We start from the raw sequence: 20616 nt of genomic DNA on the forward strand, positions 1-20616 counted from the left end.
CAAGACAAATCCTATCTCCAGTCAAAACCTAACCAAATGTCAGTTCCCTGACCGGGAATCGAACAACGGCCGCGGTGGTGAGAGCACCAAGTCCCAGCCACTAGACAACCAGGGACTGCATCGTGTCTGCACTCTGAAAGGCAGAGACTGTGTCGCTTTGACGTACTCCAGCAAAGGAACCAAAATAGTTCTGAGACTGGACCTTCTCTGCCAACACTGCATCAGCAGGGGAATTAGCTCAAATGGTAGAGCGCTCGCTTAGCATGTGAGAGGTAGCGGGATCAACGCCCGCATTCTCCATAAGCTCCTTTGTTTTTTGATGAAATGTTCCCAAGTAGCGAATACTAATCCGGGCCCCAATCCCGATATCTAGGCCAAATACAGCCATAGGTATCACCCTAAACTGGATTCAGAGTCCAGAGTGCTAACCATTACACCATGGAACCCTTTGTTTTGGATGTGACTGGCACCTTCTGGCGTAACAATGGAGGCTTTGCAAACCAGGACAACAACCTTACTCTCTGATGAGCGCAAAGTATTTTCGGGTACAATCCAGGGGTCTTGTGCTCTCATGGAAATGGCTGTTCTTTTCCAACAGGAGTTGAGATGAAACGTATTCAAATAGACACTCAAATGATCACTCAATCAGAATTACTCCGTTTGCCAATTTCAGACAGCGTGACAAAGACTCAAGTCCAACTCCATTGACAGGGAAGCGGAGGTCCTTCAGACAAGACGGTATTGCCATTCTTTGCCGGCAGACATAACACAAGAAACAGCTTGTCCTTCGAGCCGGACTTGAACCAGCGACCTAAGGATGCCAGCTTGAACCACTACAGTCCTCCGCTCTTCCAACTGAGCTATCGAAGGTCTTGTTGCTTTGGTGCGAATGAGTACAGCCAAGCGTTTGACAGCGTCTTCACTGTGTACTGCTTTCCTTTCCTGAGACGCCGGATCCAGAATCTCTTCGAAGCCGTCCGGAAGTCCTTCTCCATGGCTTCTCCAAACTCCTCCCATGTCAGAGTTTTTGGCTCAGCGAATGCCAAAGCCGCCGACCGCTTGGCCTGTCGGTTCCTGTCAGCTGAAGTCCCATGAGCCAAAAAGGCCCAATAGAACTCCTTCAGCTTGACGGCATCCCTCACCAATGGTATCCACCAACGGGTTCTAGGATTACCGCCACGACAGGCCCTGACCACCTTAGGGCCACTGCCGCCTCGACAATGGAGGCACAGAACATCCCTGCCTCCCTCTGGATCTTGCAGGTCACTGGGAAGATATTCGGCTCGAAGGACCATTTGGTCCCCAACATGAAACTTTTGATCTGTGTGTGTCCCGGATTCAAGTCCCTGTTCAGGTGACCAGGTCTGAGGTCCTCTTGCAAACGCCTCCTTTGCCCTCAGAATACAAGGACAACAGGACAATACCTTGGTACTTTTTGGAAACTGCACGAGGAGCCGGGCTTTTAACTGGAACTGGAAAGACTTGCGGCCCCGCACTGTCAGAAGTGGGATTTGAACCCACGCCTCATTAGAGACTGCAACCTGAATGCAGCGCCTTCGACCGCTCGGCCATCCTGACCCTCCAGGTCTCGCTCCTTCTGTTCCCTGAGAAACTAGGTCAGCTGTGGAATTGATCAAACATCAGGATGGCCACATCAATAAAAACAGAACAAAAAATGATATCTAGAGCAGCAAAAGGCCTGATGAGCTCAGTCGGTAGAGCATGAGACTCTTAATCTCATGGTCGTGGGTTCGAGCCCCATATTGGGCGATTCAGCACTTTTATTGATACATCTGAAAGATATCTTTCCTGTTGAAAACTGTTCAACATGCAGAAAACATTTCATTCCAAATACACAAAAACAAGTCTTTTGACCAAAGGCCTGGGGGCTCACTTCGTAGGGCATCAGACTTTAAATCTGAGTGTCAAGAGTTCAAGTCCCTTCAGAGATCAAGCACAAGTCCTTGTTCCTATTTGTCACCTTAACTTTTTTTTGTAAAAGAAGGACTTGAATGGCCATGTTTCCACCCAGTTTCGAACTGGGGACCTTTTGCGTGTTAGGCAAACGTGATAACCGCTACACTATGGAAACCTGAAGGACGGGGCTTTTAAGGGGACTGAGCTCAATTTTATTCCACACATTAAAAATGTTACAAAAACAGGATTTTATTTTTCATTTAAAGAATACAGCCAGAGTCCGCCCGTTCCTCTCTCGGGCAAATAGAGAGATGCTGATGCATGCTTTTATTTCCAGTCGTATTGACTATTGCAATGCCCTGCTTTCTGGTCTTCCTAAAAGAAACATCACAAGTCTACAACTTTTACAGAACAACTTTTGCTGCACGTGTGCTGACGAGGACCAGAAGGCAGGCGCATATTACACCGCTTCTAAAATCACTGCATTGGCTCCCTGTATGTTTCAGGATCCATTTGAAGGTTCTCTTAATGGTTTTTAAATGCCTTGGGGGTTGTGGGCCTTCTTATTTTTTCTGAATTTCTTTTACGTTATGAACCCTCGCGGTCCATCAGGTCCTCCAACACCGACCTGTTATGTATTCCCAGCCCATCAGTCATCCGGGAAATATGGATTGTGTGTCCAAACTGGGGATGGATGCTCGTGTACACACCTTCAGACATCAAGCACATATCCTTGTTCCCATTTGTCATCTTGATTTTTTTGTAAAAGGAGGTCTTGGAAGGCCATGTTTCCACCCAGTTCCGAACTGGGGACCTTTTGCGTGTGAGGCAAACGTGATAACCACTACACTATGGAAACCTGAAGGACAGGGCTTTTAAGGGGACTGGTGAAGTCACAGAGCAGTTGCCAAACAATGAAACACGACGATGTGTCCAAAGTGGGGGCAGACTGACAATTGTCCAAATGGACAAAGATTTCTCCTTTGTAGGGAAAATTGTTCCAGAAATAATGGGCTTTTCTTCAACAAAACAAGACATCACAATCGCGGCTTGAAAGAAACACCTTAGCCACCCTCGGGGTCACTTTGATATCTTGGTGGACTCAACTTGTGCCCTTGGAGTCAATGGTTTGTAACCTCCTCTAACATTGTCTGGATGGCTGGATGTCTGGCCTTTTGAAGAATGAAGCTAAGGTCCTTTCAGCCAGCCAATAAGCCTTTTCAAACTATTTGCCAAGTCACAACATAAACAGGGATTTTTCTGAAAACCGGTCTTGAACCAGGGACCTTTAGAACTTCAGTCTAACGTTCTCCTAAGTGAGTATTTCAGCTTCTAAGGTGGTGTTCTGCTTTTTCAGTCGTGGGTAAAAGTGGGGGCAGGGTGAAACTGTGTCTGTGCCACGTGTGTTGCTGTGTACCTGGTCCAGTGTGTTCTCAACTTGGGTTGGAATGTCCCCATGCCGGTAACGGGTGGGGAATACAGTCAGTTGATGAGGATAAGAGCTACAGAAAATCGGAAGGATTTCACTGGTTGAAGTCTCCAGCTACCATAAAAACGGTCATGGGCCACAAGCCTGTTCTGAATTCCGCTTTGGCCAATCGACACTACATCAACTCAGCAGCAGTCCTTGTTAGTATAGTGGCCAGTATCTCCGCCTGTCACATGGAAGATTACGCGGTTCGATTCCCAGACGTGGAGTTCCTGTTTTGTGTGTCACGTTGAACCTTGAGCAGGGTTGCGGTTGCAACAACCAGTCCGGGAGAACAAGACCTCTATTCATCTTCTTCTCCAAGTGCTCAGCTGTGTTGTACAATCTGACAGTCCTTTGCTACCAAATCATTCCAGTCGTGGACAATGGAGCTGACAAGGAAAATGACAGCTGTGGGATTTCAACCAGTGGCTCCTGAGCGAAAGGAGCCTTAATCTGGTGCTTCAGACCACTCATCCACCCAACCCAAAACGGTGCCCTGATCAGGAAAAAACTGTGACCTTGTGAGGTTCGCTGACAACGGAGGACACTGAAATGGAGCCGCACAAAGGAGGGTACCTGCACTGTTTACGTGTCCGTCGACCAGGTAGACCGGGATTCGATTGGCGGACTTGGAATTGTTTTCATGTGCAGTGACAGCAGTTCACAGACAGCGCTGAAAGATGACCCGAACCGTTCGGCCGAGGACCAAGACAAATCCTATCTCCAGTCAAAACCTAACCAAATGTCAGTTCCCTGACCGGGAATCGAACAACGGCCGCGGTGGTGAGAGCACCAAGTCCCAGCCACTAGACAACCAGGGACTGCATCGTGTCTGCACTCTGAAAGGCAGAGACTGTGTCGCTTTGACGTACTCCAGCAAAGGAACCAAAATAGTTCTGAGACTGGACCTTCTCTGCCAACACTGCATCAGCAGGGGAATTAGCTCAAATGGTAGAGCGCTCGCTTAGCATGTGAGAGGTAGCGGGATCAACGCCCGCATTCTCCATAAACTCCTTTGTTTTTTGATGAAATGTTCCCAAGTAGCGAATACTAATCCGGGCCCCAATCCCGATATCTAGGCCAAATACAGCCATAGGTATCACCCTAAACTGGATTCAGAGTCCAGAGTGCTAACCATTACACCATGGAACCCTTTGTTTTGGATGTGACTGGCACCTTCTGGCGTAACAATGGAGGCTTTGCAAACCAGGACAACAACCTTACTCTCTGATGAGCGCAAAGTATTTTCGGGTACAATCCAGGGGTCTTGTGCTCTCATGGAAATGGCTGTTCTTTTCCAACAGGAGTTGAGATGAAACGTATTCAAATAGACACTCAAATGATCACTCAATCAGAATTACTCCGTTTGCCAATTTCAGACTGCGTGACAAAGACTCAAGTCCAACTCCATTGACAGGGAAGCGGAGGTCCTTCAGACAAGACGGTATTGCCATTCTTTGCCGGCAGACATAACACAAGAAACAGCTTGTCCTTCGAGCCGGACTTGAACCAGCGACCTAAGGATGCCAGCTTGAACCACTACAGTCCTCCGCTCTTCCAACTGAGCTATCGAAGGTCTTGTTGCTTTGGTGCGAATGAGTACAGCCAAGCGTTTGACAGCGTCTTCACTGTGTACTGCTTTCCTTTCCTGAGACGCCGGATCCAGAATCTCTTCGAAGCCGTCCGGAAGTCCTTCTCCATGGCTTCTCCAAACTCCTCCCATGTCAGAGTTTTTGGCTCAGCGAATGCCAAAGCCGCCGACCGCTTGGCCTGTCGGTTCCTGTCAGCTGAAGTCCCATGAGCCAAAAAGGCCCAATAGAACTCCTTCAGCTTGACGGCATCCCTCACCAATGGTATCCACCAACGGGTTCTAGGATTACCGCCACGACAGGCCCTGACCACCTTAGGGCCACTGCCGCCTCGACAATGGAGGCACAGAACATCCCTGCCTCCCTCTGGATCTTGCAGGTCACTGGGAAGATATTCGGCTCGAAGGACCATTTGGTCCCGAACATGAAACTTTTGATCTGTGTGTGTCCCGGATTCAAGTCCCTGTTCAGGTGACCAGGTCTGAGGTCCTCTTGCAAACGCCTCCTTTGCCCTCAGAATACAAGGACAACAGGACAATACCTTGGTACTTTATGGAAACTACACGAGGAGCCGGGCTTTTAACTGGAACTGGAAAGACTTGCGGCCCCGCACTGTCAGAAGTGGGATTTGAACCCACGCCTCATTAGAGACTGCAACCTGAATGCAGCGCCTTCGACCGCTCGGCCATCCTGACCCTCCAGGTCTCGCTCCTTCTGTTCCCTGAGAAACTCGGTCAGCTGTGGAATTGATCAAACATCAGGATGGCCACATCAATAAAAACAGAACAAAAAATGATATCTAGAGCAGCAAAAGGCCTGATTAGCTCAGTCGGTAGAGCATGAGACTCTTAATCTCATGGTCGTGGGTTCGAGCCCCATATTGGGCGATTCAGCACTTTTATTGATACATCTGAAAGATATCTTTCCTGTTGAAAACTGTTCAACATGCAGAAAACATTTCATTCCAAATACACAAAAACAAGTCTTTTGACCAAAGGCCTGGGGGCTCACTTCGTAGGGCATCAGACTTTAAATCTGAGTGTCAAGAGTTCAAGTCCCTTCAGAGATCAAGCACAAGTCCTTGTTCCTATTTGTCACCTTAACTTTTTTTTGTAAAAGAAGGACATGAATGGCCATGTTTCCACCCAGTTTCGAACTGGGGACCTTTTGCGTGTTAGGCAAACGTGATAACCGCTACACTATGGAAACCTGAAGGACGGGGCTTTTAAGGGGACTGAGCTCAATTTTATTCCACACATTAAAAATGTTACAAAAACAGGATTTTATTTTTCATTTAAAGAATACAGCCAGAGTCCGCCCGTTCCTCTCTCGGGCAAATAGAGAGATGCTGATGCATGCTTTTATTTCCAGTCGTATTGACTATTGCAATGCCCTGCTTTCTGGTCTTCCTAAAAGAAACATCACAAGTCTACAACTTTTACAGAACAACTTTTGCTGCACGTGTGCTGACGAGGACCAGAAGGCAGGCGCATATTACACCGCTTCTAAAATCACTGCATTGGCTCCCTGTATGTTTCAGGATCCATTTGAAGGTTCTCTTAATGGTTTTTAAATGCCTTGGGGGTTGTGGGCCTTCTTATTTTTTCTGAATTTCTTTTACGTTATGAACCCTCGCGGTCCATCAGGTCCTCCAACACCGACCTGTTATGTATTCCCAGCCCATCAGTCATCCGGGAAATATGGATTGTGTGTCCAAACTGGGGATGGATGCTCGTGTACACACCTTCAGACATCAAGCACATATCCTTGTTCCCATTTGTCATCTTGATTTTTTTGTAAAAGGAGGTCTTGGAAGGCCATGTTTCCACCCAGTTCCGAACTGGGGACCTTTTGCGTGTGAGGCAAACGTGATAACCACTACACTATGGAAACCTGAAGGACGGGGCTTTTAAGGGGACTGGTGAAGTCACAGAGCAGTTGCCAAACAATGAAACACGACGATGTGTCCAAAGTGGGGGCAGACTGACAATTGTCCAAATGGACAAAGATTTCTCCTTTGTAGGGAAAATTGTTCCAGAAATAATGGGCTTTTCTTCAACAAAACAAGACATCACAATCGCGGCTTGAAAGAAACACCTTAGCCACCCTCGGGGTCACTTTGATATCTTGGTGGACTCAACTTGTGCCCTTGGAGTCAATGGTTTGTAACCTCCTTTAACATTGTCTGGATGGCTGGATGTCTGGCCTTTTGAAGAATGAAGCTAAGGTCCTTTCAGCCAGCCAATAAGCCTTTTCAAACTATTTGCCAAGTCACAACATAAACAGGGATTTTTCTGAAAACCGGTCTTGAACCAGGGACCTTTAGAACTTCAGTCTAACGTTCTCCTAAGTGAGTATTTCAGCTTCTAAGGTGGTGTTCTGCTTTTTCAGTCGTGGGTAAAAGTGGGGGCAGGGTGAAACTGTGTCTGTGCCACGTGTGTTGCTGTGTACCTGGTCCAGTGTGTTCTCAACTTGGGTTGGAATGTCCCCATGCCGGTAACGGGTGGGGAATACAGTCAGTTGATGAGGATAAGAGCTACAGAAAATCGGAAGGATTTCACTGGTTGAAGTCTCCAGCTACCATAAAAACGGTCATGGGCCACAAGCCTGTTCTGAATTCCGCTTTGGCCAATCGACACTACATCAACTCAGCAGCAGTCCTTGTTAGTATAGTGGCCAGTATCTCCGCCTGTCACATGGAAGATTACGCGGTTCGATTCCCAGACGTGGAGTTCCTGTTTTGTGTGTCACGTTGAACCTTGAGCAGGGTTGCGGTTCACAGACAGCGCTGAAAGATGACCCGAACCGTTCGGCCGAGGACCAAGACAAATCCTATCTCCAGTCAAAACCTAACCAAATGTCAGTTCCCTGACCGGGAATCGAACAACGGCCGCGGTGGTGAGAGCACCAAGTCCCAGCCACTTGACAACCAGGGACTGCATCGTGTCTGCACTCTGAAAGGCAGAGACTGTGTCGCTTTGACGTACTCCAGCAAAGGAACCAAAATAGTTCTGAGACTGGACCTTCTCTGCCAACACTGCATCAGCAGGGGAATTAGCTCAAATGGTAGAGCGCTCGCTTAGCATGTGAGAGGTAGCGGGATCAACGCCCGCATTCTCCATAAACTCCTTTGTTTTTTGATGAAATGTTCCCAAGTAGCGAATACTAATCCGGGCCCCAATCCCGATATCTAGGCCAAATACAGCCATAGGTATCACCCTAAACTGGATTCAGAGTCCAGAGTGCTAACCATTACACCATGGAACCCTTTGTTTTGGATGTGACTGGCACCTTCTGGCGTAACAATGGAGGCTTTGCAAACCAGGACAACAACCTTACTCTCTGATGAGCGCAAAGTATTTTCGGGTACAATCCAGGGGTCTTGTGCTCTCATGGAAATGGCTGTTCTTTTCCAACAGGAGTTGAGATGAAACGTATTCAAATAGACACTCAAATGATCACTCAATCAGAATTACTCCGTTTGCCAATTTCAGACTGCGTGACAAAGACTCAAGTCCAACTCCATTGACAGGGAAGCGGAGGTCCTTCAGACAAGACGGTATTGCCATTCTTTGCCGGCAGACATAACACAAGAAACAGCTTGTCCTTCGAGCCGGACTTGAACCAGCGACCTAAGGATGCCAGCTTGAACCACTACAGTCCTCCGCTCTTCCAACTGAGCTATCGAAGGTCTTGTTGCTTTGGTGCGAATGAGTACAGCCAAGCGTTTGACAGCGTCTTCACTGTGTACTGCTTTCCTTTCCTGAGACGCCGGATCCAGAATCTCTTCGAAGCCGTCCGGAAGTCCTTCTCCATGGCTTCTCCAAACTCCTCCCATGTCAGAGTTTTTGGCTCAGCGAATGCCAAAGCCGCCGACCGCTTGGCCTGTCGGTTCCTGTCAGCTGAAGTCCCATGAGCCAAAAAGGCCCAATAGAACTCCTTCAGCTTGACGGCATCCCTCACCAATGGTATCCACCAACGGGTTCTAGGATTACCGCCACGACAGGCCCTGACCACCTTAGGGCCACTGCCGCCTCGACAATGGAGGCACAGAACATCCCTGCCTCCCTCTGGATCTTGCAGGTCACTGGGAAGATATTCGGCTCGAAGGACCATTTGGTCCCGAACATGAAACTTTTGATCTGTGTGTGTCCCGGATTCAAGTCCCTGTTCAGGTGACCAGGTCTGAGGTCCTCTTGCAAACGCCTCCTTTGCCCTCAGAATACAAGGACAACAGGACAATACCTTGGTACTTTATGGAAACTACACGAGGAGCCGGGCTTTTAACTGGAACTGGAAAGACTTGCGGCCCCGCACTGTCAGAAGTGGGATTTGAACCCACGCCTCATTAGAGACTGCAACCTGAATGCAGCGCCTTCGACCGCTCGGCCATCCTGACCCTCCAGGTCTCGCTCCTTCTGTTCCCTGAGAAACTCGGTCAGCTGTGGAATTGATCAAACATCAGGATGGCCACATCAATAAAAACAGAACAAAAAATGATATCTAGAGCAGCAAAAGGCCTGATTAGCTCAGTCGGTAGAGCATGAGACTCTTAATCTCATGGTCGTGGGTTCGAGCCCCATATTGGGCGATTCAGCACTTTTATTGATACATCTGAAAGATATCTTTCCTGTTGAAAACTGTTCAACATGCAGAAAACATTTCATTCCAAATACACAAAAACAAGTCTTTTGACCAAAGGCCTGGGGGCTCACTTCGTAGGGCATCAGACTTTAAATCTGAGTGTCAAGAGTTCAAGTCCCTTCAGAGATCAAGCACAAGTCCTTGTTCCTATTTGTCACCTTAACTTTTTTTTGTAAAAGAAGGACATGAATGGCCATGTTTCCACCCAGTTTCGAACTGGGGACCTTTTGCGTGTTAGGCAAACGTGATAACCGCTACACTATGTAAACCTGAAGGACGGGGCTTTTAAGGGGACTGAGCTCAATTTTATTCCACACATTAAAAATGTTACAAAAACAGGATTTTATTTTTCATTTAAAGAATACAGCCAGAGTCCGCCCGTTCCTCTCTCGGGCAAATAGAGAGATGCTGATGCATGCTTTTATTTCCAGTCGTATTGACTATTGCAATGCCCTGCTTTCTGGTCTTCCTAAAAGAAACATCACAAGTCTACAACTTTTACAGAACAACTTTTGCTGCACGTGTGCTGACGAGGACCAGAAGGCAGGCGCATATTACACCGCTTCTAAAATCACTGCATTGGCTCCCTGTATGTTTCAGGATCCATTTGAAGGTTCTCTTAATGGTTTTTAAATGCCTTGGGGGTTGTGGGCCTTCTTATTTTTTCTGAATTTCTTTTACGTTATGAACCCTCGCGGTCCATCAGGTCCTCCAACACCGACCTGTTATGTATTCCCAGCCCATCAGTCATCCGGGAAATATGGATTGTGTGTCCAAACTGGGGATGGATGCTCGTGTACACACCTTCAGACATCAAGCACATATCCTTGTTCCCATTTGTCATCTTGATTTTTTTGTAAAAGGAGGTCTTGGAAGGCCATGTTTCCACCCAGTTCCGAACTGGGGACCTTTTGCGTGTGAGGCAAACGTGATAACCACTACACTATGGAAACCTGAAGGACGGGGCTTTTAAGGGGACTGGTGAAGTCACAGAGCAGTTGCCAAACAATGAAACACGACGATGTGTCCAAAGTGGGGGCAGACTGACAATTGTCCAAATGGACAAAGATTTCTCCTTTGTAGGGAAAATTGTTCCAGAAATAATGGGCTTTTCTTCAACAAAACAAGACATCACAATCGCGGCTTGAAAGAAACACCTTAGCCACCCTCGGGGTCACTTTGATATCTTGGTGGACTCAACTTGTGCCCTTGGAGTCAATGGTTTGTAACCTCCTTTAACATTGTCTGGATGGCTGGATGTCTGGCCTTTTGAAGAATGAAGCTAAGGTCCTTTCAGCCAGCCAATAAGCCTTTTCAAACTATTTGCCAAGTCACAACATAAACAGGGATTTTTCTGAAAACCGGTCTTGAACCAGGGACCTTTAGAACTTCAGTCTAACGTTCTCCTAAGTGAGTATTTCAGCTTCTAAGGTGGTGTTCTGCTTTTTCAGTCGTGGGTAAAAGTGGGGGCAGGGTGAAACTGTGTCTGTGCCACGTGTGTTGCTGTGTACCTGGTCCAGTGTGTTCTCAACTTGGGTTGGAATGTCCCCATGCCGGTAACGGGTGGGGAATACAGTCAGTTGATGAGGATAAGAGCTACAGAAAATCGGAAGGATTTCACTGGTTGAAGTCTCCAGCTACCATAAAAACGGTCATGGGCCACAAGCCTGTTCTGAATTCCGCTTTGGCCAATCGACACTACATCAACTCAGCAGCAGTCCTTGTTAGTATAGTGGCCAGTATCTCCGCCTGTCACATGGAAGATTACGCGGTTCGATTCCCAGACGTGGAGTTCCTGTTTTGTGTGTCACGTTGAACCTTGAGCAGGGTTGCGGTTCACAGACAGCGCTGAAAGATGACCCGAACCGTTCGGCCGAGGACCAAGACAAATCCTATCTCCAGTCAAAACCTAACCAAATGTCAGTTCCCTGACCGGGAATCGAACAACGGCCGCGGTGGTGAGAGCACCAAGTCCCAGCCACTTGACAACCAGGGACTGCATCGTGTCTGCACTCTGAAAGGCAGAGACTGTGTCGCTTTGACGTACTCCAGCAAAGGAACCAAAATAGTTCTGAGACTGGACCTTCTCTGCCAACACTGCATCAGCAGGGGAATTAGCTCAAATGGTAGAGCGCTCGCTTAGCATGTGAGAGGTAGCGGGATCAACGCCCGCATTCTCCATAAACTCCTTTGTTTTTTGATGAAATGTTCCCAAGTAGCGAATACTAATCCGGGCCCCAATCCCGATATCTAGGCCAAATACAGCCATAGGTATCACCCTAAACTGGATTCAGAGTCCAGAGTGCTAACCATTACACCATGGAACCCTTTGTTTTGGATGTGACTGGCACCTTCTGGCGTAACAATGGAGGCTTTGCAAACCAGGACAACAACCTTACTCTCTGATGAGCGCAAAGTATTTTCGGGTACAATCCAGGGGTCTTGTGCTCTCATGGAAATGGCTGTTCTTTTCCAACAGGAGTTGAGATGAAACGTATTCAAATAGACACTCAAATGATCACTCAATCAGAATTACTCCGTTTGCCAATTTCAGACTGCGTGACAAAGACTCAAGTCCAACTCCATTGACAGGGAAGCGGAGGTCCTTCAGACAAGACGGTATTGCCATTCTTTGCCGGCAGACATAACACAAGAAACAGCTTGTCCTTCGAGCCGGACTTGAACCAGCGACCTAAGGATGCCAGCTTGAACCACTACAGTCCTCCGCTCTTCCAACTGAGCTATCGAAGGTCTTGTTGCTTTGGTGCGAATGAGTACAGCCAAGCGTTTGACAGCGTCTTCACTGTGTACTGCTTTCCTTTCCTGAGACGCCGGATCCAGAATCTCTTCGAAGCCGTCCGGAAGTCCTTCTCCATGGCTTCTCCAAACTCCTCCCATGTCAGAGTTTTTGGCTCAGCGAATGCCAAAGCCGCCGACCGCTTGGCCTGTCGGTTCCTGTCAGCTGAAGTCCCATGAGCCAAAAAGGCCCAATAGAACTCCTTCAGCTTGACGGCATCCCTCACCAATGGTATCCACCAACGGGTTCTAGGATTACCGCCACGACAGGCCCTGACCACCTTAGGGCCACTGCCGCCTCGACAATGGAGGCACAGAACATCCCTGCCTCCCTCTGGATCTTGCAGGTCACTGGGAAGATATTCGGCTCGAAGGACCATTTGGTCCCGAACATGAAACTTTTGATCTGTGTGTGTCCCGGATTCAAGTCCCTGTTCAGGTGACCAGGTCTGAGGTCCTCTTGCAAACGCCTCCTTTGCCCTCAGAATACAAGGACAACAGGACAATACATTGGTACTTTATGGAAACTACACGAGGAGCCGGGCTTTTAACTGGAACTGGAAAGACTTGCGGCCCCGCACTGTCAGAAGTGGGATTTGAACCCACGCCTCATTAGAGACTGCAACCTGAATGCAGCGCCTTCGACCGCTCGGCCATCCTGACCCTCCAGGTCTCGCTCCTTCTGTTCCCTGAGAAACTAGGTCAGCTGTGGAATTGATCAAACATCAGGATGGCCACATCAATAAAAACAGAACAAAAAATGATATCTAGAGCAGCAAAAGGCCTGATTAGCTCAGTCGGTAGAGCATGAGACTCTTAATCTCATGGTCGTGGGTTCGAGCCCCATATTGGGCGATTCAGCACTTTTATTGATACATCTGAAAGATATCTTTCCTGTTGAAAACTGTTCAACATGCAGAAAACATTTCATTCCAAATACACAAAAACAAGTCTTTTGACCAAAGGCCTGGGGGCTCACTTCGTAGGGCATCAGACTTTAAATCTGAGTGTCAAGAGTTCAAGTCCCTTCAGAGATCAAGCACAAGTCCTTGTTCCTATTTGTCACCTTAACTTTTTTTTGTAAGAGAAGGACTTGAATGGCCATGTTTCCACCCAGTTTCGAACTGGGGACCTTTTGCGTGTTAGGCAAACGTGATAACCGCTACACTATGGAAACCTGAAGGACGGGGCTTTTAAGGGGACTGAGCTCAATTTTATTCCACACATTAAAAATGTTACAAAAACAGGATTTTATTTTTCATTTAAAGAATACAGCCAGAGTCCGCCCGTTCCTCTCTCGGGCAAATAGAGAGATGCTGATGCATGCTTTTATTTCCAGTCGTATTGACTATTGCAATGCCCTGCTTTCTGGTCTTCCTAAAAGAAACATCACAAGTCTACAACTTTTACAGAACAACTTTTGCTGCACGTGTGCTGACGAGGACCAGAAGGCAGGCGCATATTACACCGCTTCTAAAATCACTGCATTGGCTCCCTGTATGTTTCAGGATCCATTTGAAGGTTCTCTTAATGGTTTTTAAATGCCTTGGGGGTTGTGGGCCTTCTTATTTTTTCTGAATTTCTTTTACGTTATGAACCCTCGCGGTCCATCAGGTCCTCCAACACCGACCTGTTATGTATTCCCAGCCCATCAGTCATCCGGGAAATATGGATTGTGTGTCCAAACTGGGGATGGATGCTCGTGTACACACCTTCAGACATCAAGCACATATCCTTGTTCCCATTTGTCATCTTGATTTTTTTGTAAAAGGAGGTCTTGGAAGGCCATGTTTCCACCCAGTTCCGAACTGGGGACCTTTTGCGTGTGAGGCAAACGTGATAACCACTACACTATGGAAACCTGAAGGACGGGGCTTTTAAGGGGACTGGTGAAGTCACAGAGCAGTTGCCAAACAATGAAACACGACGATGTGTCCAAAGTGGGGGCAGATTGACAATTGTCCAAATGGACAAAGATTTCTCCTTTGTAGGGAAAATTGTTCCAGAAATAATGGGCTTTTCTTCAACAAAACAAGACATCACAATCGCGGCTTGAAAGAAACACCTTAGCCACCCTCGGGGTCACTTTGATATCTTGGTGGACTCAACTTGTGCCCTTGGAGTCAATGGTTTGTAACCTCCTCTAACATTGTCTGGATGGCTGGATGTCTGGCCTTTTGAAGAATGAAGCTAAGGTCCTTTCAGCCAGCCAATAAGCCTTTTCAAACTATTTGCCAAGTCACAACATAAACAGGGATTTTTCTGAAAACCGGTCTTGAACCAGGGACCTTTAGAACTTCAGTCTAACGTTCTCCTAAGTGAGTATTTCAGCTTCTAAGGTGGTGTTCTGCTTTTTCAGTCGTGGGTAAAAGTGGGGGCAGGGTGAAACTGTGTCTGTGCCACGTGTGTTGCTGTGTACCTGGTCCAGTGTGTTCTCAACTTGGGTTGGAATGTCCCCATGCCGGTAACGGGTGGGGAATACAGTCAGTTGATGAGGATAAGAGCTACAGAAAATCGGAAGGATTTCACTGGTTGAAGTCTCCAGCTACCATAAAAACGGTCATGGGCCACAAGCCTGTTCTGAATTCCGCTTTGGCCAATCGACACTACATCAACTCAGCAGCAGTCCTTGTTAGTATAGTGGCCAGTATCTCCGCCTGTCACATGGAAGATTACGCGGTTCGATTCCCAGACGTGGAGTTCCTGTTTTGTGTGTCACGTTGAACCTTGAGCAGGGTTGCGGTTGCAACAACCAGTCCGGGAGAACAAGACCTCTATTCATCTTCTTCTCCAAGTGCTCAGCTGTGTTGTACAATCTGACAGTCCTTTGCTACCAAATCATTCCAGTCGTGGACAATGGAGCTGACAAGGAAAATGACAGCTGTGGGATTTCAACCAGTGGCTCCTGAGCGAAAGGAGCCTTAATCTGGTGCTTCAGACCACTCATCCACCCAACCCAAAACGGTGCCCTGATCAGGAAAAAACTGTGACCTTGTGAGGTTCGCTGACAACGGAGGACACTGAAATGGAGCCGCACAAAGGAGGGTACCTGCACTGTTTACGTGTCCGTCGACCAGGTAGACCGGGATTCGATTGGCGGACTTGGAATTGTTTTCATGTGCAGTGACAGCAGTTCACAGACAGCGCTGAAAGATGACCCGAACCGTTCGGCCGAGGACCAAGACAAATCCTATCTCCAGTCAAAACCTAACCAAATGTCAGTTCCCTGACCGGGAATCGAACAACGGCCGCGGTGGTGAGAGCACCAAGTCCCAGCCACTAGACAACCAGGGACTGCATCGTGTCTGCACTCTGAAAGGCAGAGACTGTGTCGCTTTGACGTACTCCAGCAAAGGAACCAAAATAGTTCTGAGACTGGACCTTCTCTGCCAACACTGCATCAGCAGGGGAATTAGCTCAAATGGTAGAGCGCTCGCTTAGCATGTGAGAGGTAGCGGGATCAACGCCCGCATTCTCCATAAACTCCTTTGTTTTTTGATGAAATGTTCCCAAGTAGCGAATACTAATCCGGGCCCCAATCCCGATATCTAGGCCAAATACAGCCATAGGTATCACCCTAAACTGGATTCAGAGTCCAGAGTGCTAACCATTACACCATGGAACCCTTTGTTTTGGATGTGACTGGCACCTTCTGGCGTAACAATGGAGGCTTTGCAAACCAGGACAACAACCTTACTCTCTGATGAGCGCAAAGTATTTTCGGGTACAATCCAGGGGTCTTGTGCTCTCATGGAAATGGCTGTTCTTTTCCAACAGGAGTTGAGATGAAACGTATTCAAATAGACACTCAAATGATCACTCAATCAGAATTACTCCGTTTGCCAATTTCAGACTGCGTGACAAAGACTCAAGTCCAACTCCATTGACAGGGAAGCGGAGGTCCTTCAGACAAGACGGTATTGCCATTCTTTGCCGGCAGACATAACACAAGAAACAGCTTGTCCTTCGAGCCGGACTTGAACCAGCGACCTAAGGATGCCAGCTTGAACCACTACAGTCCTCCGCTCTTCCAACTGAGCTATCGAAGGTCTTGTTGCTTTGGTGCGAATGAGTACAGCCAAGCGTTTGACAGCGTCTTCACTGTGTACTGCTTTCCTTTCCTGAGACGCCGGATCCAGAATCTCTTCGAAGCCGTCCGGAAGTCCTTCTCCATGGCTTCTCCAAACTCCTCCCATGTCAGAGTTTTTGGCTCAGCGAATGCCAAAGCCGCCGACCGCTTGGCCTGTCGGTTCCTGTCAGCTGAAGTCCCATGAGCCAAAAAGGCCCAATAGAACTCCTTCAGCTTGACGGCATCCCTCACCAATGGTATCCACCAACGGGTTCTAGGATTACCGCCACGACAGGCCCTGACCACCTTAGGGCCACTGCCGCCTCGACAATGGAGGCACAGAACATCCCTGCCTCCCTCTGGATCTTGCAGGTCACTGGGAAGATATTCGGCTCGAAGGACCATTTGGTCCCGAACATGAAACTTTTGATCTGTGTGTGTCCCGGATTCAAGTCCCTGTTCAGGTGACCAGGTCTGAGGTCCTCTTGCAAACGCCTCCTTTGCCCTCAGAATACAAGGACAACAGGACAATACCTTGGTACTTTATGGAAACTACACGAGGAGCCGGGCTTTTAACTGGAACTGGAAAGACTTGCGGCCCCGCACTGTCAGAAGTGGGATTTGAGGGGGGCGCTGTGGAGCAATGGCGGAATAAGACGTGTTTGCGAGAGCTCTGTTAACTTTGTTCTTAATAATACACTAAAATGTAGCAAATCCGCTCTTAAAATCCTCGGAGCGACGCAGTGAAACATATACGAGTGCAGCACTACGACCAAGAGAGGAAAATATGTCTAAAAAGGGGAAAAATAAGAAGAACGACCACCAAGAACCAGGCCCCGACCAACCCTGGGACCCGAGTGATACGCCTCCGCCTGAGAATAGGGGTGACGAGGCGGACCCATCCAACCGTGCAATATTAGCCGCTATCGCTAGCCTGCGGAATGAAGTCACACAGATTAAAAGCGATATATGTGCCTCTATAGAGGCACGTATACAAGTTATCTACGCCGAAGTCAGGGAGGAACTGGCTACGATTAAAAAGGAAATCCATGCGTCCATCACAACACTGGAAAGAGCTGCGGCCTCCCGCGAGAGGACTGTTAAGGAGCTGGAGAAGACGGCTACGCTCCACTCCGACGATATCACTACTCTCCAGCGCCAGGTAACACGACTCAATTCTGAAGTGGGGAAACTGGCTGGAAAATGTGAGGACTTAGAAAGCAGGTCTCGAAGGCACAACATTAGAATTGTCGGAGTTCCCGAAGGGGGCGAAGGAACCAGGCCTCGAGACTTCGTAGCCGGGATGCTAAAAGACATGCTAGGTCTGGATGAGAAACCACTCATAGATCGAGCACACCGGGTCCTCCGGAGAAACTCCGACCCACGAGAGCCGCCTAGACCCTTCATCCTGAGGCTACACTATTTTCATGAGCTTGAGGACATCCTACGTAGAGCTAGAACGGCGAAACAACTTCATTTCCAAGGCAAGAAGATCCAAATATACCCCGACTATCCGCCCACCGTGGCTAAGCGGAGGGCGCTGTTCAACCGAGCCAGGGAGCTACTACGCGACAAGCCCGGCGTCAGGTATGGCCTGCTGTATCCTGCACGACTCCTGGTCACATACAACGGCACACAGACTTCCTACATTGACCCTAAAAAAGCTGAAGAATACGCGGAGAGTCTGTCCGGACCAGGGCCATCGGCTGCTGCGGAGGACAGATAAATCGTGGGCCTCAGGAATACTTTAGTTAGCTTTGATAGCTGACATTAGCACAGTACCTGATCCTGGGAGAAAATGACTCAAGATAAACATGCACACAAGCGCTGCTGATGTTTCACTACATGATGGTAAGAAGAAGCATTGTGTGCAAAGATGAAAGACTTGGTCCACTACACTGCACTAGACATCCTCAGGCATGAATAGCAAGAATGTATCCTGGTGTTACTGCTTGCTCCCCTTCATATGTTTAACTGCATTTATTATTACTTCTACTAAGTTTCAGAGCTGGCAGAGCATTTTAAGTTATTAACAGGCCACCAATAGATGTGGAAGTAACCTTAGTTATTAGTTTTTTCTGTTTTAACTTCCCTAAGAAGGCTCGCGCCATTCATTTTGAATTGGCTAGAGTAGTTTCTTTTGTTTTTGTTGTTAATATGATGTTCAGGTTGACCTGGGGAGGGATAGTAGCTTGGGAGGGGCAAGAGGACCTACTTTCTGAAAAAGGTTTACTGATAGGAGTGCCATGAATGACAATACTAAAGGTAAAAAGACCCTTACCTTTTGCAGCTGGAATGTACGTGGAGTTAATAACCCAGTCAAAAGAGGGAAGGTTCTGTCTCATCTGAAAACACTGACCTCGGATATTGTGTTTTTACAGGAGACCCATTTGAATAATAAATCACACGGCAGACTCAGAGCAAAGTGGATAGGCGAGATTTACCATTCGACTTTTTCTTCCAAAGCAAGAGGCACAGCAATTATAATTAGGAAAGGCACACCCTTTGTGCAGAAAAAAACAATAGCTGATAGAGAGGGTCGCTATGTTATAGTGATTGGAGAGATTCGGAATACCCCATTCACTCTGGTAAATATATATGCACCTAACATAGATAACCCGATATTCTTTCAGAAAGTCTTTGCATTAATACCAGATATTTCACAGACGAACCTTATAATTGGAGGAGATTTTAACACTGTTTTAGATACATATCTAGACAGATCCTCAACAAAAAAGTCTCCCAAAAATGCTTCAAGTGAATTCCTAAACACATACATAAACAATACAAATATTCTAGACATTTGGAGGATGATGTACCCCTCAGGCCGGGATTTTTCTTTCCACTCATCGGTGCATAATTCTTATAGTAGGATAGACTACTTTCTGGTCGATGCCAAACTGGCACCTTATACAGTAGATGCTCGGTATCACAGCATTGTGATCTCAGATCACAGTCCACTCTCCTTCTCAGTCTGCTTAGACCATATAGATAAGCCACACACTTCTTGGAGGCTGAATCCTTATTTGCTTACAGATAAAAAATTCCGAGATTACTTAAAGGACCAAATTTCATTGTACTTTGAGATGAATGATCTCCCAGAGACGTCTCCCTCTATTCTGTGGGAGGCGTTTAAAGCCTATATTAGAGGTAGCATAATTTCATTTGAAGCTTCAAGGAGAAAAGCAAACATATCCAAATTAAAAGTTCTAGAAGAACAGATCAAAACGTTGGACCAGGAAAATGCGCGTTCTCCATCTGCATCACTACACAGAAAAATAACAACATTAAAGTACGAATATAATCAAATTATGTCTGTGAAAATAAGCAAAGCATTCCTGTACACTAGACAAAAGTTTTTTGAATTTGGTGATAAACCACATAAATTATTAGCTCGGCAACTCCGGAAAATGGAAAGTGATAGGACAATTCATAAAGTAAAGGCCCATGACAACACTATCCTTACAAAACCCAAAGATATTAATAACAGGTTTCTTGAATGTTATACTGATTTGTACACTTCTAAATCCACGTCAGAATTTGAAATTATGAATAAATTTTTAGACGAATGTGAGCTGCCGAGGTTGACAGCTGCAGATTGTGAATCTTTGAACGCAGAACTCACAATCGAAGAGGTCCAAACTGCTATTGCCTCATTAAAAAGTAATAAAACACCAGGTCCTGATGGCCTCCCTGGAGAATTATATAAAACATATAGGGAAAAGTTGTCCCCCTACTTATTAAAAGTATTCCAACATGCTCAGGAAAGCGGAGACTTGCCTCCAACACAAACTGAAGCTGTGATCACCGTAATTCATAAAAAGGGAAAGGACCCTCATGAGGTTGGTGCTTATCGCCCTATTTCACTCTTAAATGTGGACGGGAAGTTATTTGCCAAAATACTAGCAAACAGACTGGGCCCCTTGTTGGGGAGGTTAATCCACCCAGACCAGACGGGTTTCATACCAGACAGACACTCCACTTTCAATTTGAGACGCCTGTTTAATATTCTCTATACAGAGAGACTATCACACGCTGACCTAGTCGTCATTTCGCTAGATGCCGAAAAGGCTTTTGACCAGATTGAATGGCAATATTTATTTGAAGTTCTCAAGAGATTTAACCTCGGA

General features: G+C 47.2%; 20 non-coding genes across 20 annotated transcripts; 3 read left to right on the forward strand and 17 right to left on the reverse strand.

Moving 5' to 3' along the window:
- Window positions 1-783: 783 nt before the first annotated feature.
- On the reverse strand, window positions 784-870 carry trnay-gua (transfer RNA tyrosine (anticodon GUA)). Its single transcript is given in 2 exon segments — window positions 784-819; window positions 834-870. It is a non-coding gene; the product is annotated as a tRNA-Tyr (tRNA).
- Window positions 871-1496: 626 nt separating this feature from the next.
- On the reverse strand, window positions 1497-1578 carry trnal-cag (transfer RNA leucine (anticodon CAG)). Its single transcript has one exon. It is a non-coding gene; the product is annotated as a tRNA-Leu (tRNA).
- Window positions 1579-2019: 441 nt separating this feature from the next.
- trnav-aac (transfer RNA valine (anticodon AAC)) lies at window positions 2020-2092 on the reverse strand. The gene has a single exon. It is a non-coding gene; the product is annotated as a tRNA-Val (tRNA).
- A 611-nt stretch (window positions 2093-2703) lies between these two features.
- On the reverse strand, window positions 2704-2776 carry trnav-cac (transfer RNA valine (anticodon CAC)). Its single transcript has one exon. It is a non-coding gene; the product is annotated as a tRNA-Val (tRNA).
- Window positions 2777-4877: 2101 nt separating this feature from the next.
- On the reverse strand, window positions 4878-4964 carry trnay-gua (transfer RNA tyrosine (anticodon GUA)). The gene is given in 2 exon segments: window positions 4878-4913; window positions 4928-4964. It is a non-coding gene; the product is annotated as a tRNA-Tyr (tRNA).
- A 626-nt stretch (window positions 4965-5590) lies between these two features.
- Window positions 5591-5672, reverse strand: trnal-cag (transfer RNA leucine (anticodon CAG)). Its single transcript has one exon. It is a non-coding gene; the product is annotated as a tRNA-Leu (tRNA).
- A 119-nt stretch (window positions 5673-5791) lies between these two features.
- On the forward strand, window positions 5792-5864 carry trnak-cuu (transfer RNA lysine (anticodon CUU)). Its single transcript has one exon. It is a non-coding gene; the product is annotated as a tRNA-Lys (tRNA).
- A 249-nt stretch (window positions 5865-6113) lies between these two features.
- trnav-aac (transfer RNA valine (anticodon AAC)) lies at window positions 6114-6186 on the reverse strand. Its single transcript has one exon. It is a non-coding gene; the product is annotated as a tRNA-Val (tRNA).
- A 611-nt stretch (window positions 6187-6797) lies between these two features.
- On the reverse strand, window positions 6798-6870 carry trnav-cac (transfer RNA valine (anticodon CAC)). The gene has a single exon. It is a non-coding gene; the product is annotated as a tRNA-Val (tRNA).
- A 1711-nt stretch (window positions 6871-8581) lies between these two features.
- On the reverse strand, window positions 8582-8668 carry trnay-gua (transfer RNA tyrosine (anticodon GUA)). Its single transcript is given in 2 exon segments — window positions 8582-8617; window positions 8632-8668. It is a non-coding gene; the product is annotated as a tRNA-Tyr (tRNA).
- Window positions 8669-9294: 626 nt separating this feature from the next.
- trnal-cag (transfer RNA leucine (anticodon CAG)) lies at window positions 9295-9376 on the reverse strand. The gene has a single exon. It is a non-coding gene; the product is annotated as a tRNA-Leu (tRNA).
- Window positions 9377-9495: 119 nt separating this feature from the next.
- trnak-cuu (transfer RNA lysine (anticodon CUU)) lies at window positions 9496-9568 on the forward strand. Its single transcript has one exon. It is a non-coding gene; the product is annotated as a tRNA-Lys (tRNA).
- A 249-nt stretch (window positions 9569-9817) lies between these two features.
- Window positions 9818-9890, reverse strand: trnav-aac (transfer RNA valine (anticodon AAC)). Its single transcript has one exon. It is a non-coding gene; the product is annotated as a tRNA-Val (tRNA).
- Window positions 9891-10501: 611 nt separating this feature from the next.
- Window positions 10502-10574, reverse strand: trnav-cac (transfer RNA valine (anticodon CAC)). The gene has a single exon. It is a non-coding gene; the product is annotated as a tRNA-Val (tRNA).
- Window positions 10575-12285: 1711 nt separating this feature from the next.
- trnay-gua (transfer RNA tyrosine (anticodon GUA)) lies at window positions 12286-12372 on the reverse strand. Its single transcript is given in 2 exon segments — window positions 12286-12321; window positions 12336-12372. It is a non-coding gene; the product is annotated as a tRNA-Tyr (tRNA).
- A 626-nt stretch (window positions 12373-12998) lies between these two features.
- trnal-cag (transfer RNA leucine (anticodon CAG)) lies at window positions 12999-13080 on the reverse strand. The gene has a single exon. It is a non-coding gene; the product is annotated as a tRNA-Leu (tRNA).
- Window positions 13081-13199: 119 nt separating this feature from the next.
- Window positions 13200-13272, forward strand: trnak-cuu (transfer RNA lysine (anticodon CUU)). The gene has a single exon. It is a non-coding gene; the product is annotated as a tRNA-Lys (tRNA).
- A 249-nt stretch (window positions 13273-13521) lies between these two features.
- Window positions 13522-13594, reverse strand: trnav-aac (transfer RNA valine (anticodon AAC)). The gene has a single exon. It is a non-coding gene; the product is annotated as a tRNA-Val (tRNA).
- Window positions 13595-14205: 611 nt separating this feature from the next.
- trnav-cac (transfer RNA valine (anticodon CAC)) lies at window positions 14206-14278 on the reverse strand. The gene has a single exon. It is a non-coding gene; the product is annotated as a tRNA-Val (tRNA).
- A 2101-nt stretch (window positions 14279-16379) lies between these two features.
- trnay-gua (transfer RNA tyrosine (anticodon GUA)) lies at window positions 16380-16466 on the reverse strand. Its single transcript is given in 2 exon segments — window positions 16380-16415; window positions 16430-16466. It is a non-coding gene; the product is annotated as a tRNA-Tyr (tRNA).
- Window positions 16467-20616: the final 4150 nt, after the last annotated feature.

Source organism: Doryrhamphus excisus, chromosome 2 (assembly GCF_030265055.1).
Source record: "Doryrhamphus excisus isolate RoL2022-K1 chromosome 2, RoL_Dexc_1.0, whole genome shotgun sequence".
Classification (NCBI taxonomy): Eukaryota; Metazoa; Chordata; class Actinopteri; order Syngnathiformes; family Syngnathidae; genus Doryrhamphus; species Doryrhamphus excisus.